The 18,080-nt window shown below is 41.8% G+C and overlaps 1 long non-coding RNA gene across 1 annotated transcript; it reads left to right on the top strand.

Moving 5' to 3' along the window:
• Positions 1–653: 653 nt before the first annotated feature.
• LOC123332445 lies at positions 654–2,121 on the top strand. The gene is made up of 2 exons (XR_006549236.1): positions 654–783; positions 1,950–2,121. It is a non-coding gene; the product is annotated as an uncharacterized LOC123332445 (long non-coding RNA).
• The last annotated feature ends 15,959 nt before the right edge of the window (positions 2,122–18,080 follow it).

The raw sequence follows: 18,080 nt of genomic DNA, 5'->3' as shown, positions 1-18,080 counted from the left end.
AGACTGGAAGTGGCAGGGCCTGGGGGCAGGGAGTCTATAACCGTAATTGTCAAGGAGAAAGACAATTAAGGTTCAGGTTAGCTTGGTGACTCTGGAAATAAGGAGGAAGATGCCGAAGGATTATGAAGCATCAGCATGATGGTGTGCTGAGCAATAGAATGAACAAAAGATTCCAGCTTCTTACCAGACAAGGCAGCAGAATTCCTATCTCGTCCCTTCGGCTCACCCGTCTGTGTTCCCCACCCCTCAGTGAACTCCGGGAGTTGGTGATGGATAGGGAGGCCTGGCGTGCTGCGATTCATGGGGTTGCAAAGAGTCGGACACGACTGAGTGACTGATCTGATCTGATCTGAGGTAGTCCTTTGGCTTTTAATATCTCCTTGGAATCTATTTTAACATTCAACTGCCCTGTCTCCACCCATCGCCCACACTGTCATTAGGGGACTTATTTGAGAAGGATGAACAGTCATGGAGGAAATTGCAGACTTGGATTGCTCAGGTGTCACCCAAAAAAGACTATTTCAAAGGTTGTCCCCTCCTCCCCCAGAATCTAATGACCCCTTTATTCCCCTTCCCCAGGTGCAGTTCAGTGATTCCATGGGGAAAAGAGAAAAGAATCAACAGCATAACCTCTGTTTGTTCTGCTTCCCCACCAGGGCCAGCAGGACTCTGCAGGGAAAATGGCAAAGACTCCCTGGGAGAGACAGCCAGCAGGAAGAGAGAAACAGGGAGGGAGGCACCATTCTCTGACATCTGAGCCCGTTGAGCAGCTGAGTGTGTCTGGTAATTACCAGTAAGCACAGTGGGATGCCCAACCCTCCAGGAAGGCCAGGCTCTGGGAAAGTTCACAGCAATGCTCAAGGCTTCCTTGTTTTCTCCATAATGATTCTCCCAAAGGAACCCCCACCTCACCCAGCAATATACCTGAAGCATTCCTGTCCAGACCAGAAAGTATATTATTAATTTCAGACTCCACATCTGGGGTGTCTAAGTTGTGGGTACCTAGGCAGTTTCAAAGTTGCATATCTTCCACCCCTCCCCAACACCCCTCTTCTCAGTAAACCAGCTCTTGTAAAATAGGATATCTTTATCCACCTTTGCCAGAAACTGTCAGGTCTAAGAGTTTATCTTTCAGAAAAGTATTCCCAACACAATGGTCTCTCTTTACTTTCCATACTTCAGACTTCCTCAAGGACTATCTCACTAGATCTTCATTCACTTTGGGGGGTTTTCTGGAGACTACCCCTTGCCTTTTTATGCCCCAGGGGTCTCCTGTTCACCATATCCCTAACAGAGGGATTGGTGTTTTAATGAATGGGCAGATCTCACACACACACACACACACACACACACACATGCTACAATTCTTCATGAATCTCTATGTGTTAAAGTCTTCCCAGAGCATTTTGTTCTCTGGCCCTTGTTTTAATAATGTGTTAGAGGTAGTGAAGGCAGCCAGGTAAGAGTGTCAATGCAGGATCCCCTCAATAATGTGGTCACTTTTAAAGCCACTCTGCATCTCTCAAGTGTTTTCATGTGCATCATCTGATTTAGACATCTCAGAAATCCTATCTAGGCTCAGTCCCTTACTCCTACTATGTAGACGAGTGACAGGAGCCTGATGGAAGTCGTGGGAGTCTCCGTGGGATTGTGCAACCATGACCTTCAACCAGAGCTTCTCTCTAACTCTGGGGCTTTTCCCATTCAACAAATTCCTTAGGGAAGTGGTGGCTAGGGGAGGGATAACTTTCCTGACTTGATCATTTTCCCCAGAAAGTGTAAGTCTTTCGGTCGTGTCCAAATCTTTGTGACCCCATAGATTGTAGCCCACCAGGTTCCTCCATCCATGGAATTCTGCAGGCAAGAATACCCACTGGAGTGGGTAGCCATTCCCTTCTCCAGGGGATCTTCCCAACCCGGGGATCTAACCCAGGTCTTCTGTGTTGCAGGTGGATTCATTACCGTCTGAGCCACCAGAGAAGCCCAGGTCTCTCAGATCTCATCCTAAACAGTCTACCTGTTTGCCTCCGTATATCTGTAAATCATGACTGAGACACACACACATACACACGCACACTGGCAAATGATGGAGAATAAAGTTCAGCACTCTGTTGTAAAATTTATCCTGTGCTTACTATGAAAGTGAGGAGAGGAAGAGAAATCCCATAGTACCTACCTTCCGCTTGTCAGGTATTGTTCTTGATGCTATGATTTTGGGTAACTACCTGTATTAACTGGAGTTTTCAAGAGAACAGACCAATAATAGATAGATAGACAGATTTAGACACATAGGAGGAGATTGTTTATTAGAAGTCCCATGATCTGCCACCTGACAGCTGCAGAACCAGGAAAGCTACTGGTGTTGTTCAGTATCAGTCTGGAGTCCTCAGAACCATAGCGGTTGATGATATAGGTCCCCCCAGTCCAAGTCTGGAGTCCTGAGAGCCATAGCGGTTGATGATATAGGTCCCCCCAGCCCAAGTCTGGAGTCCTGAGAACTAGAAGCTCCAAGTCCAAGGGCAGAATGGCCGTCCCAACTCAGGCAAAGAGGGAAAACTCACTCGTCCTCTGTGCTTTTGTTCCTGCCAGGCCCTCAGTGGCTTGACTGATGCTCACCTACACTCATGAGGCTGGCCTGTTTGCACTCCACCAATTCAAATACTACTCTCTTCCTGAACACCCTCACAGACACATCCAGAAATAATGTTCTACCAAGTATCTCAGCCTCCCAGTCAATTGACTAGGACTCAGTAAAATACCATTAGTGAAAGTGAAGTCGCTCAGTCGTGTCTGACTCTTTGTGACCCCATGGACTGTAGCCTACCAGGCTCCTCCATTCATGGGATTCTCCAGGCAAGAATACTGGAGTGGGTTGCCATTTCCTTCTCCAGGGGATCTTCCCAACCCAGTGATCAAATCCGGGTCTCCCGCATTGGAGGCAGACGCTTTAACCTCTGAACCACCAGGGGAGCCTCTAAGTATTCCTTAGATTCATTGTCATTCAGCCTACAAATGGCAATAATGTGTTGCCAGCGTTGCATAAGGTACTATCAGATGATTATACTACAGTGTCCTAGGTGCTATGCACTCAGGGAGTAGGTATGTACCCAGAGTACAGGCACCCAAAAGCCAGTTCAAATCACTTCTTTATGCCACTTCACCTAAAAAGGCACTGATGCTCAGAAAGGTCAATTTTATATGTACTCACATGAAACCACAACCAAGATATTTTGTTTAGCCAAGTGTAAAATGATGTGCCTATTACTATTTGTGTGGGGAATTTTTATTTTAATTTATGTATATTCTTATATGCACGTCTTTGGAAGAAAATACAAGATATTATTAACTTGAGAGTGCATCCAAAGAGGATCCTGGTAGTTAGAGAGAAAGGGAGATTTAGGTTTTATTGTATAGCCCTTTGTAGTATTAGAATGTTTTTGTCTGTGTATATCTATTACTTAAAAACATAAGCATCACCATGTTAATAATCGATTGTGGTGAGATTCAAACACAAGTCTCAATATAGTTTAATAATTATTTATTGGAATAAGTATCAATATTACTGGAAATATAATATGGAGAAGCTTTGGCTGGGCCACAAAATAATTGGGAAGGCATGTGGGCTTAAAACTCCGCAGAACTCCGTGGGACTTTCCTAGGTACAAAAATCTCCTCCTGTAGGCCTTCCGTGAGTTCCAAAGAGCATATCAAACCATTCAGAGTAGTGAAGGCACACAGAGCCAAAGGAGGAGCAGCAAAGAAACAATCAGATCAGACCAGATCAGTCACTCTGTCGTGTCCGACTCTTTGTGACCCCATGAATCGCAGCACCCCAGGCCTCCCTGTCCATCACCAACACCCGGAGTTCACCCAGACTCACGTCCATCGAGTCAGTGATGCCATCCAGCCATCTCATCCTCTGTCCTCCCCTTCTCCTCCTGCCCCCAATCCCTCCCAGCATCAGAGTCTTTTCCAATGAGTCAACTCTTCGCATGAGGTGGCCAAAGTACTGGAGTTTCAGCTTTAGCATCATTCCTTCCAAAGAAATCCCAGAGCTGATCTCCTTCAGAATGGACTGGTTGGATCTCCTTGCAGTCCAAGGGACTCTCAAGAGTCTTCTCCAACACCACAGTTCAAAAGCATCAATTCTTCGGCGCTCAGCTTTCTTCACAGTCCAACTCTCACATCCATACATGACCACAGGAAAAACCATAGCCTTGACTAGACGAACCTTTGTTGGCAAAGCAATGTCTCTGCTTTTGAACATACTATCTAGGTTGGTGATAACTTTCTTTCCAAGGAGTAAGCGTCTTTTAATTTCATGGCTGCAGTCACCATCTGTAGTGATTTTGGAGCCCAGAAAAATAAAGTCTGACACTGTTTCCACTGTCTCCCCATCTATTTCCCATGAAGTGGTAGGACCAGATGCCATGATTTTCGTTTTCTGAATGTTGAGCTTTAAGCCGATTTTTTCACTCTCCACTTTCACTTTCATCAAGAGATTTTTGAGTTCCTCTTCACTTTCTGCCATAAGGGTGGTGTCATCTGCATATTTGAGGTTATTGATATTTCTCCCGGAAATCTTGACTCCAGCTTGTGTTTCTTCCAGTCCAGCGTTTCTCATGATGTACTCTGCATAGAAGTTAAATAAACAGGGTGACAATATACAGCCTTGACGAACTCCTTTTCCTATTTGGAACCAGTCTGTTGTTCCATGTCCAGTTCTAACTGTTGCTTCCTGACCTGCATACAGATTTCTCAAGAGGCAGATCAGGTGGTCTGGTATTCCCATCTCTTGAAGAATTTTCCACAGTTTATTGTGATCCACACAGTCAAAGGCTTTGGCATAGTCAATAAAGCAAAAATAGATGTTTTTCTGGAACTCTCTTGCTTTTTCTATGATCCAGCAGATGTTGGCAATTTGATCTCTGGTTCCTCTGACTTTTCTAAACCCAACTTGAACATCAGGAAGTTCACGGTTCACATATTGCTGAAGCCTGGCTTGGAGAATTTTGAGCATTACTTTACTAGCATGTGAGATGAGTGCAAGAAACAATAGTGCAGCTATAAGGTGGAGACCTGTGCTCACCAGGCAGCGCTGGTTGTAAAGAACCTGCATGCCAAGGCAGAAGCTGCAAGAGATGTGGGTTCGACCCCTGGGTCGGGAAGATCCCCTGGAGGAGGAAATGGCAACCCACTCCAGTATTCTTGCCTGGAGAATCCCATGGACAGAGGAATCTGGCAGGCTATAGTCCATGGGGTCACAAAACAGGTGGACAAAATTGAGCACACATGGTACAGTACAAAGCAGAGGCCTAGCCCTCTCCAGTGGATATACAGAGCCATCTGATACATGGATCTGAGTTCTTCTACAGGAGCTAAGGCTTACCTGGTGGCTCAGTGGTAAAGAATATGCCTGCAAAGCAAGAGACGCCAGCAGGAGATGTGAGTTCAATCCCTGGGTCAAGAAGATCCCCTGGAGAAGGAAATTGCATCCTACTCCAAAATTCTTGCCTGGGAAATCCCATGGACAGTGGATCCTGGTGGGCTACAGCGCAAAGGGCTGCAAAAGAGCTGGACATGACTTGGTGACTAAACAACAATAGCAGGGACTAAACTCTGTCCCCTGGGTGGAGAATAGTAACTTCAAGCTGAGCCCAGGATTTCTAGAGTACCATCTGTCACCTCACGACCAACCAATCAAAAGAAAGGCACTCACCTGCAGCCCTCACCCCAAATTTTGCCTTTAAGAAACTTTTCCCTGAAAGCCAGCAGGGAGCTCAGGTCTTTGGGGTGTGAGCAGCTTATAATCCTTGCTTGGCCTTTGCAGTAAACGTTTCTCTTCTCTAAACTGCATTTCTGTTTGTCTGTCTTCACTGTGCTTTGGGGCACACAAACTTGAGTTTGGCAAAATGCTGTGGGTTCAGATGGACCAAGTACAGAGATGTTGATGACAGTGGTGTGTCCTGAAAAACTGGGCCTGAACTAATGGTTTCTAATTGTGGTGCTGCAGAAGACTCTTGAGAGTCCCTTGGATAGCAAGGAGATCGAACCCGTCTATCCTAAAGGAAATCAACCTTGAATATTTGTTGGAAGGGCTGATGGTGAAGTTGAAGCTCCAATACTTTGGCCATCTGATGCAAAGAACTGACTCATTGGGAAATACCCTGATGCTGGGAAAGATCGAAGGCAAGAGGGGAAGGGGATGGCAGAGGATAAGATGGATAGATAGCATCACTGTTTCAGTGGACATGAATTTGATCAAATTCCAGGAGATAGTTAAGGACAGAGGAGCCTGGTGTGCTGCACTCTATGGGGTCCCAAAGTTGGACAGGACTTAGCAACTGAACAACAAAAAATGGCAGCTGGCCTATGACAAGCGTCGGGGCAGTGAGCCCAGGTGGAGAGAAAGGATCAGATTGTGGAGGTGCCTGAAATCTGTGTTCCCTCCTTGTCAGGACTCAAGCTGTCACCTGGAGAATATTATGTTTGGGAGCCATTCTTCTAAATGCGAGCATTATTAGCAATTGTGTCAAATTGCCTTTTCCTAAAGGTCTTCCTATGGCTGCCAGAGCTTTAATGTTAATTGGACAGATTGTCTTTGGATTTGAAATACAAACTGTGATTAATGAAACAACTGTTAATGAGTTTGGCCTGAGGTGTTTCTCTACCTTTGCTTCTCCTGCTGATACAGATTTGACGAAGTCCTGCAGTGCATTTTTTGGCCACTGTGGCTGGCATAGGGAAATTGGCAGCCTGGTCTGAGAAGGATGGAAGTTTTGACCTGGATGCCATCTTTAAAATCTGTCCCTCTACTTCCCTCATCTTATGGAGGAGGAAATTGAGTCTCAGAAAGGGAGACAGTCTTGTCTACAAAGACAAACCAGGAAGTGGGGAACAGAGCCAGGCTACCCTTTAGCACCAGGGTTTTATTCTGAAAAGATGTTTCGTTCCTGTTTTCTCTTTCCTCTGTCTCTTCCAGTTTCTCTTGCTTGCCCTCCTCAGTCATTTTAATGATCAGACCTGGTGTGTCACTGTCTTGCCCTGTCACAGATGCATTATCTTTCCTCCATCTTCCTCAGCATAGGTCTTACTTTCTCGTTATTGGTAGAAGTTCATTTGGCAATAGACATACAGGCTTGTTTTAAAATTAATTTTCATTGAAGTATAGATACTTTGCAATGCTGTGTTAGTTTCTAGCAGAATGAATCAGCCATGCATAGACATATATCCCCTCCCTTTTGGACTTCCTTCCCATGTAGGGCACTGCAGGGCTTTGAGCAGGGTTCCCTGTGCTACATACAGTATATTCTCACTAGTTATCAACTTTGTACGTAGGATCAGTAGTGTATGGTGTCAATCCTAAGCTCTCAGTTCCTCCCACCCCTGCTTCCCCCTTTGGTATCCACACATTTGTTCTCTATGTCTGTGTCTCTATTTCTGCTTTGCAAACAAGGTCACCTCTGTCATTTTTTTCTAGATCTCGTATATATGCATTAACACATGAAATTTGTTTTTCTGACTTACTTCTCTGTGTGACACTCTCTAGGCTCTAGAGTCATGGGAAACAGAATCTGTAATTCATCTCCATTGTCTATAAACTATGTGATCTTGGGCAGTATCCTCCAATCTAAAACTTGCAAAAGGATGCTTACCTTATCGGATATTGCAAGAATTAGGTATGTGATAGACATCAAGTATTCAGCACAAGCCTTCATGATAGTGTGTGCTCGTTACATAGTGACTTCTTGCTGGGGTCCAGCCCCTGTGGATCCAGGGAATTCGAAGGGGAGACGGTTTTGGTGATCAGGAAACAATAGATCAATTAAGCATTAATTAAAGATATAAAGAGTGGTTAAATAGGGATAGCTCAGTAGGAAAATTCAGCAGAAAAAGAGGCTGAATAACTTGGTTTACGTGGAAAGCTAATACAATTTCAAGGCAAGGAATTTACATCACCTACATAGGCCGCAGGCGTCCTCCCATTCTCCCAAAGGAGAGGAGACACTAAGGCCTCTCTGGTCAGATCTTAGAAGCCCAGGCATAATTAGTAGGCTTGACGAGCCTCCACGTTCCATATGGGAATTCAGCCAGAAGGTGAGAGAAAGAACGACATGGGGAGATCAGTCTTTCGAGGAACTGATCCCATTTTTTGTTTTCTAGGGTCCGCTTTTTATACACAGAGATATAATATAAAAGTCACGCGGGGTCAGCAGTCCTGACTTCTATCAAAATCAGGTGGTTCATACAAAGGTCTTAGGGGTGTTACATCATCTTTTGGCCAGGAGGCCTGCTGACAATTTATGACCCTCTTCTTGTGACAGCGGTCAGTCAACCAGAACACTTATTTTTCCAGGGGTGATTATTCTTAAAACAGATGCCACCTTCCGAAGGCAACAGATAAAGTTACATTCCTGTAGGGTGAGGGTGTAGTGGGTTTTAATTAAGGAAAAAATTTGCTTAGCCTAAGGTCTAACGTGATTAATATCAAAGGTTAATACTTATTTCTTTTATATATTCATTAATGTGTATAAGGGCAGGGGATGTGGAGACTTGGCAGCAAACATTGGCTCAGCAAATGAAAAACCCTTTACCAATATAATTTTTAATCAGCCCACTATACTACACTAATAATTTCCTAACTTCTTAAAAGAATCTGTTTTTAGAAAGTTTAGAGCATCTTGTGCCTCTCACGGTTGGGAAGCTCTGAACAATCACATGTGGCCGGACAAGCCTGTCAGGCAGGCTAGAGAACCTTCAGAGGAGTTTGTAGGTTGAAACACTCCTGTCACACCCAGGAATTATTTTATTAACTGGAGCTATAAGTTAACTCCTTTACAGAGAGAGGTGGTGGGGGACAGCCCCCCGTAAAGTCAGAGGTGTAGGTGAGAGCACAAAGCAGTAAAGTAGGCAGACTCTGGTTTTGGGGGTAGATGCTCGAGAATTTCCAGGGGGACTCCTGAGGCTCAATCCTGCCTTTGCATATGCTGAGCCTCCTTCCTCATGACCTTTGCCATGGGCAGAGTTCCTCACGCTGGCTCCTGGCAACTTCTCTCACCTACTTTCACCTGCTTACAGAATCTAGTTTTACCTTCAGCCCTGTAGAAGCGACCACAACACATCCTCGGGCTTATGCTGGTCCATAATTTTTATTGCTGTTGTTCAGCCACTAAGTCATGTCCAACTCTTTGGCAACCCCACTGACTTGCAGTATGCCAGCCTTCCCTATCCTTCACTATCTCCCAGAGTTTTCTCAAACTCATGTCCATTGAGTCAGTGATGCCATCCAACCATCTTGTCCTCTGTTGTCCCCTTTTCCTCCTGCCCTCAATCTTTCCCAGCATCAGGGCTTTTCCAGTGAGTCAGCTCTTCATATCAGATGGGCAAAGTATTGGAGCTTCAGTTTCAGCATCAGCCCTTCCAATGTATATTCAGGGTTGATTTCCTTTAGGATTGACGGGTTTGATGCCCTTGTAAATTTTAGCCCGAGCTTACTGGCATTCTGAACATATGCACACTGTGTACCTTTTGTCTATCATACCTAGAAAAACACAGTTATTTTTAAAAGGAAAATAGAGACAGAACTAAGCTCAATAGAGAAAAAAAAGCTAAAATTAAAAGTATTTTCTTAAAGGAACAAACAATGAAATGTGCTCTAAGGGAATACTAAAGAGAATGTCAATAATATTGGGCCCAAATATTTGCTCTTTGAAATAACAGATATAGTTTCAACATCTTTGCAGGGGTAGAAAGTATAGCTTTGGTCCTATTTCTCCCTATAGATTTCAATGTATTTGAAATTCCTTATAATGAAGACATACGTTTAGGTTATCATGTCTTCTTGAGGAATTAACTCTTTATCATTTGAAATGTCCCTCTTTATTAGCATCTCTGGTCTTAAAATTGACTTTGTTTGATATCAATAAAGTAACTCCAGTTTTCCTTGGTTTAACGTTTGTATAGTGAGCTTCTCTAGATCTTAATGAAATGTGACTCTTGTAAGTAGTGTATGTTTGGGACTATTTTTTTTTTTTTAGTCTAACCTGAAATGTTTTCCCATTTTAATCAAAGTATTTACTCCATTTACATTTAGTATAATCACTAATATGATTGGGTTTAAGCTAACCATTTTGTTGCTGCTGCTGCTGCTGCTGCTAAGTCACTTCAGTCGTGTCTGACTCTGTGCGACCCCATAGACGGCAGCCCACCAGGCTCCCCTGTCCCTGGGATTCTCCAGGCAAGAATACTGGAGTGAGTTGTCATTTCCTTCTCCAACCATTTTGTTAGTTGTTTCCTATTAATAGATCCTGTTCTCTGTTTCTATGTCATTTGAATCCTTTTGGGGTTGCTGTTGTTGTTCACTATCTAAATTGTGTCTGATTCAACCCGATGGACTGCTGCACTCCAGGCTTCTCCGTCCTTCAGCACCTCCCAGAGTTTGCACTCGACTCATGAGTCTGAGCAAACTCCGGGAGATGCTTGTTTTATTTATGTTTTATTAGTTACTCTATGATTAAAATATATCTCCTTAACTTCTCAAAATATATATTAAATTAATATTGTACCATATCATATACATTGTAAGAACTTTACTACAGTATAATTTCATGTACACTCCCTCTCATCCTTATTTTATCACATATTTTATTGCTTTGTATAATATAAACACCAAATATATTATTATTTTGAGTCAATTAACTTCTAAATAATTTAAGAAAAAAGATATTTTTATATGTGTTTCAGATCAGATTAGATAGTCACTCAGTCATGTCCAACTCTTTGCGACCCCATGAATCGCAGCACGCCAGGCCTCCCTGTCCATCACCAACTCCCGGAGTTCACCCAGACTCACGTCCATTGAGTCAGTGATTCCATCCAGCCATCTCATCCTCTCTTGTCCCCTTCTCCTCTTGCCCCCAATGCCCCCCAGCATCAGAGTCTTTTCCAATGAGTCAACTCTTCACATAAGGTGGCCAAAGCACTGGAGTTTCAGCTTTAGCATCATTCCTTCCAAAGAAATCCCAGGGCTGATCTCCTTCAGAATGGACTGGTTGGATCTTCTTGCAGTCCAAAGGACTCACAAGAGTCTTCTCCAACACCACAGCTCAAAAGCATCAATTCTTCGGCGCTCAGCCTTCTTCACAGTCCAACTCTCACATCCATACATGACCACAGGAAAAACCATAGCCTTGACTAGACGGACCTTTGTTGGCAAAGTAACGTCTCTGCTTTTGAATATGCTATCTAGGTTGGTCATAACTTTCCTTCCAAGGAGTAAGCGTCTTTTAATTTCATGGCTGCAGTCACCATCTGTAGTGATTTTGGAGCCCAGAAAAATAAAGTCTGACACTGTTTCCACTGTTTCCCCATCGATTTCCCATGAAGTGATGGGACCGAATGCCATGATCTTCATTTTCTGAATGTTGAGCTTTAAGCCAACTTTTCCACTCTCCACTTTCACTTTCATCAAGAGGCTTTTGAGTTCCTCTTCACTTTCTGCCATAAGGGTGGTGTCATCTGCATATCTGAGCTTATTGATATTTCTCCTGGCAATCTTGATTCCAGCTTGTGTTTCTTCCAGTCCAGCGTTTCTCATGATGTACTCTGCATATAAGTTAAATAAACAGGGTGACAATATACAGCCTTGACGTACTCCTTTTCCTATTTGGAACCAGTCTGTTGTTCCATGTCCAGTTCTAACTGTTGCTTCCTGACCTGCATACAGGTTTCTCAAGAGGCGTATATGAGGCATATATGTGTTTACCCACACATTTACTATTTTCAGTTCTCTGTATTACTCTCTGTACATGTGAATTTTTATCTGTTTGGTTTTTCATTATGCTTAAATAATTTCCTTTGTATTTTTTGGAGTGGAAAAAAATGCTCTCAACTTATGTTTGTCTGAAATTATATTTATTTTATGGAATAGGAAATGGCTACCCACTCAAGTATTCTTGCCTGGAAAATCCCATGAACAGAGGAGCCTGGCAAACTACAGTCCATATAGTTGCAAAAGTTGGACATGACTGAGCAAATGAACATATTTATTTCAACTTCAATTTTACAATACATTTTTATCGGATACATAATTCTAGTTAACAATTATTTTGATTATTGTTTTTCTCAGTATGTTAAAGAAAATCTCGCTGATTTCTATTTTCCATTGTTGCTGGCAAGAATTTAGCCAGCATTTCCTGTAGATGTATGCATTTTTTCCTCTCTACCATTAAGATTTTTTTTTCAGTCTCTTTTTTTCTTGCTATAAGTAGTTTAAATTTGATGTTCTTATGTGTGGTTTTCTTCACATTTTTCCTGCTTGAAATTTTCTAAATTTCTTGAATCTTTGTTTCTATTTCTGATTAAATGTGAATTATTTTTTACCAGTCTTTCTTGACATATCTTTCTGCCTTATTTTTTCCTTCATCTCCTTCTGAGATTTCAATTAACATACACTAATCACTTGACATTTTATCACAAGTAATTGAGGCTCTATTATTTCCTTTTCAATCTACTGTTCAACCAATGTTTCTTCTTTTTACTTTTCAGGTAGCAAATTTTTACTTTTCAGTTTTAGAGTATTCATTTGGTTCATTTGGTTTAGTTTTAATATTTTCCTGAAATTTCACAAATATTCACTAAAGTTTTACTGAAAATTCTTTCATTTATTTCTCTTTTTTTTAAATCTATGTCTGCTAATTACAATATTTTGGTTGTCAATGTTTCTATTGAATGATTTGTTTTTGACAGATCACATTGCTATGTTTAGGATGTCTAATGATTACAAGCATACCTCATTTTATTTTGCTTTGCTTTATTCTTTGCTGTTATTGCACTTTGCAATAGTATTGAAGATTTCTGGCAACCCTGCTGTCAAGCAAATCTATGAGAACATCGTTTCCAACAGTGTTTGCTCAATCTGTGCCTCTGTGTCAAATTTTGGCAATTCTCACAATATTTAAGACTTTTCCATTATTATTACATATGTTATGGTGATCTGTGATCAGTGACCTTCAATGTTGCTATTGCAAAAAGATTATGGCTCACCAAAGGCTCAGAAGATGGCTAGCATGTTTTAGCAATAAAGAATTTTTTAGTTAAGATATGTGTGTTTTTTGACAAAATGCTACTGAATACTTAGTAGACTATAGTGTAAATATAACTTTTATATGCATTGGGAAAGCAAAAAGTTTGCTTGCTTGATCATTATAAGTGCTTTATTTCGGTGATCTGGAACTGAGCCCGCAATACACCCACAAGATATACCTTTTACAATATGTTTTGTTGTAAACTGGATATTGTGAATAGTAAGTTGTAAAGATTCTAGATTCTATTACTTCCCTCTCTGTCGTGTTGAGTTTTGTTCTGGCAGACAGTTAAATTACTAGGGATCAACTGGATCTTGGAGGTTTAGGTTTGGGTCTTGGAAAAGTAATCTATTCCAATTTTTGTTTGTTTATTGTTAGTTTTCCAAGTTCTAAAACAAATACTTCAATCCTGAGACTTGTTATTTTCTCCTGTGGCATCCTTCTAATACCAGCTCAAGGTGTTTACCAATTCCCTTTTACGTAACTTGACCTGAACCCAAAACTCTGCCTCCCATGAAGTAGGGAGCTGCTGAAACCTCTGATCAGAAATTCAGGGCTTCCAGTTGTGATTTTGCCTGTGGACACTTTGCAGTCTCATGCTGCTGGTGTGCAGTTCAGGAGTCAACCAAGGACTCAAGGGAAGCTTATACTTAGGTTTAGAATTTGTTTCCTGTGGTTTCCTCTTTTCCAGCATTTCCCCCTTTTAATTTCCAGTTGCTCTGGTACTCCCAAACTCTGTCCTTTGATTTTTTTTTAATGGCAAGTAAGACTCACATTTTGCTTTATCTCCAAGGTATGTGAATAGACACAGTCTGTTTCATTTCTATGCTGACCCATATAAGCGCCTGAGTTCTTTCCTTCTTTTTCCTGAATTTGGATGATGATATTGGCGAGAGTCAGAGAATGACACAGCTTTAAGATGGAAGACTATTGAATTATCATATGACATTTAGCCACCTATCATCTTGGATTGTTATGTTTGTGAGAAGTAAACATTGACTGCATTAAAAACTAAAATTTTGGAATCGATCAGTTACTTTAACAGAGCCAGCCTCCCTAATAATACCTTACAGTAGGTTACTAAATATGTGTATGTATATTTATATACATTTATTTACTTATACACATATCAACTCTTCCTAATGTCTTTACTCACAAATTTATTGATAAACTACATTAAGTAATATATATAATATATATATAAAGAAGAGCTCTATGTTTCAGTTTTGCTCAAAATTTAAATATGGCAGTAAGTGCAAAGTCACATGTTTTATTTTGTTCTTTTTTAGGAAGACCATCATGTGCCTTCTGATGACTCAATTCTCCCATCACTTTCTTTGTTCAAACTGCCGAGGACTATTTGTCCCTATAGCTTGTCGTGAGGTCACTTGGCTCTCACATGCATCATTTATTGTGAAGATTTTGGCAGTATGGTTTTCTCATTAGCCTGCAGCATTCAAGATAGTGTGACACTCCCCTTCACTAAATCATTTTCATGATGTCAAATTAAATTCTTAATTTATCAACTAAGCCAATAAATTAATTTCATAGTTCATGAAAATATCTTTGAATAGAACCCATTGCTGAGAAAGAGTAATTTTGTCGTTATAAACATTAAAGAATTAATGAATACAATGGCAGATGCAGAGCAAATATTGTCATTTTGACATTAGGATGTGAAAGCTACATGCTGTCAAACTTGCTTACTAATGCATGAAAAGTTAAATGCTGTCACTTGGCATCATAATCTGGCATTGATATAATTATGAAAAACAAATAAAAATACAGACTTTGAAATTAGTTGGTAGTCGACTTGGTTGTAGCAGTGTAATTTAGAAAAATCTAAAGAAGGCAAAATGTAAGTCATTGTCAAGATGATAATTAGCATGTGAACCCAGAGACAAAACAAAAAAATTCTCTGTGACTTTGATTTTAAATAATTAAAAGCAAGGTAAATGTCCATCAGATTAGATCATGACCCCTGGAGTTAAGCTTCCTGAGTTCAAATGCTAACCACCAATTCCTAGATGTGTGACCTTGTGCTCAGTCACTTCAGTCATGTCCAACTCTTTGCTACCCCATGGACTGTAGCCCACCAGGCTTCTCTGTCCATGGGATTCTCCAGGCAAGAATACTGGAGTGGCTTGCCATTTCCTTCTCCAGGGTGACCTTGGGCAAGCTCTTTAAACTTGTTTCTGTTGTGTAAATAATAATGGCAGTCATGCTGAATAATGTCTGTTCATATTTACTCTCTCCCTGCCCTTCTGACTTCTCCCCTGGATCAAAGGGTCTAGAAGAATAAGGCCTACATTTCCTCTACATCCTTCCCAGTAGTGTTTCAATATAGGTTCAGCCAAAGGAAAGCACTTAAGCAAAATGATAGAGGAGAAGAAAAAAGAGCCATTCTTCCTTTGGTTCCAGACTCAGTGGCAGCAGATTAAATAGACTCCTATGGTGGCAGTGATGCTGGTGGGGGCAGGCGAGGGAGCTTCCCTTCCACGAGTGTGGCGGACGCGACAGACTCAAAGTGACTGTGTCAAGTCTTGCAGTAATAGCAGCAGATGACCTAGTGAGGCGCGTTAGGGTCGTAGTGGCTTCTCACAGTTCTTTGTATCTGAATAACACTTCCCTTTGTCTGGGAGCAAGGAGCGGCTCCCCGCTTTGTCTAGTCCTTCTAATTATTAAATAGCTCAATTTTCTTTTTTTCTTATGTATTTGTATATTTATGGCCTCACTGAATCTTTGTTGCTGCACCGGCTTTTCTCTCTAGTTGTGGCGAGTGGGGGCCACCCTCTATTTGTGGTGTAAGGACTTCCCACTGTGCTGGCCTCTCGTGTTGCAAAGCTCCGGGGGGTGTGGGCTTCAGTGGTTGTGGTGTGTGGGCCTAGTTGCTCCGCAGCATGTGGGATCCTCCCAGACCAGGGATTGAACTCTTGTCTCCTGCATTGGCAAGCAGATTCTTTACCACTGAGCCACCAGGGAAGGCCTTAGTTTTCTAAATTTGTGTGTTTTATCTCTCTTTGCCTGAAATACCTAAACTAGTTTATGCTTTCTTGATTCTATATTGACTGATGAGTTAATTATATCAACATAATAGATTTGCCATGAATATTAACACGTGTAAAAATAGAATATATCCTGAAAGATAGAAGGCATTCATTACCTGTTAGGTTCTGCTAAAGGCAAATTCATGATACCCTTGAGGATATGTCTCACGATTCTGTTTCTTCATATATCAAGTCATTTATGGTTATCTCCTAGATTTTGAAAATATCGTGGTATGGAGACAGCAGATTCTGGTATACTCTTTCAAAAGGTGAGGAGTTTATTTTAATATAAGATAACAAGCTTGGGTGCAGAATGCAAACTCTGTGTCTTGGACAGCAACTCACACTTCAATTCTTTTAGCCATAACTAGCTTGATTATTTCAGAGAAGGCAATGGCACTCCATTCCAGTATTCTTGCCTGGAAAAATCCCATGGGTGGAGGAGCCTGGTAGGCTGCAATCCATGGGGTCACTAAGAGTCAGACATGACTGAATGACTTCACTTTCACTTTTCACTTTCATGCATTGGAGAAGGAAATGGCAACCCACTCCAGTGTTCTTGCCTGGAGAATCCCAGGGATGCGGGAACCTGGTGGGCTGCTGTCTATGGGGTCGCGCAGAGTTGGACACGACTGAAGCGACTTAGCAGCAGCAGCAGAAGCAGCAGCTTGATTATTTAATTGTTTGGCTGTGTCATGAGCATTCAGGATTGACCCTGTGTGTGAATCTTAACCTGTGAACCACCAGGGAATTCCCCATCAGTTCAGTTCAGTTGCTCAGTCATGTCCAACTCTTTGCAACCCCATGGACCATAGCACACCAGGACTCACTGTCCATCACCAACTCCTGGAGTTTACTCAAACTCATGTACATCAAGTTGGTGATGCTATCCAGCCATCTCATCCTCTGTCATCCCCTTCTCCTGCCCTCAATCTTTCCCAGCATCAGGGTCTTTTCCAATGAGTCAGCTCTTCACATGACGTGGCCAAAGTACTGGAGTTTCAGCTTCAACATCAGTCCTTCCAATGAACACTCAGGACTGATCTCATTTAAGATGGACTGGTTGGCTTTCCTTGTAGTCCAAGGGACTCTCAAGAGTCTTCTCCAACACCACAGTTCAAAAGCATCAATTCTTCAGCACTCAGCTTTCTTTATAGTCCAACTCACATCCATACATGACTACTGGAAAAACCATAGCCTTGACTAGACGGACCTTTGTTGACAAAGTAATGTCTCTGCTTTTAATATGCTATCTAGGTTGGTCATAACTTTCCTTCCAAGGAGTAAGTATCTTTTAATTTCATGGCTGCAATCACCATCTGCAGTGATTTTGGAGCCCAAAAAAATAAAGTCAGCCACTGTTTTCACTGTATCCCCATCTATTTTCCATGAAGTGATGGGATCTGATGCCATGATCTTAGTTTTCTCAATGTTGGGCTTTAAGCCAACTTTTTCACTCTCCTCTTTCACTTTCATCAAGAAGCTCTTTAGTTCTTCTTCACTTTCTGCCATAAGGGTGGTGTCATCTGCATATCTGAGGTTATTGATATTTCTCCCGGAAATCTTGACTCCAGCTTGTGCTTCATCCAGCCCAGCATTTCTCATGATGTACTTACTCTGCATATAAGTTAAATAAGCAGGGTGACAATATACAGCCTTGAAGTACTCCTTTCCTGATTTGGAACCAATCTGTTGTTCCATGTCCAGTTCTAACTGTTGCTTCCTGACCTGCATACAGATTTCTCAAGAGGCAGGTCAGGTGGTCTGATATTCCCATCTCTTTCAGAATTTTCCACAGTTCATTGTGATCCACACGGTCCCCATAGCTAGCTTATTTAAACCCTACTCCATGCATGACTGATTCAGTTGTCAGTTATTTGGGAAGTTTATATACAGAATTAGGGCTGTCTGTCTCTGGCTCTGTCCTTTCTAAGAGCTTCCCCTCATG

The sequence above is a fragment of the Bubalus bubalis genome, chromosome 3, assembly GCF_019923935.1.
Source record: "Bubalus bubalis isolate 160015118507 breed Murrah chromosome 3, NDDB_SH_1, whole genome shotgun sequence".
NCBI lineage: Eukaryota > Metazoa > Chordata > Mammalia > Artiodactyla > Bovidae > Bubalus > Bubalus bubalis.
The sequence above is the reverse complement of the archived record's forward strand: the minus strand, read 5'-3'. Positions and strand labels throughout refer to the sequence as shown.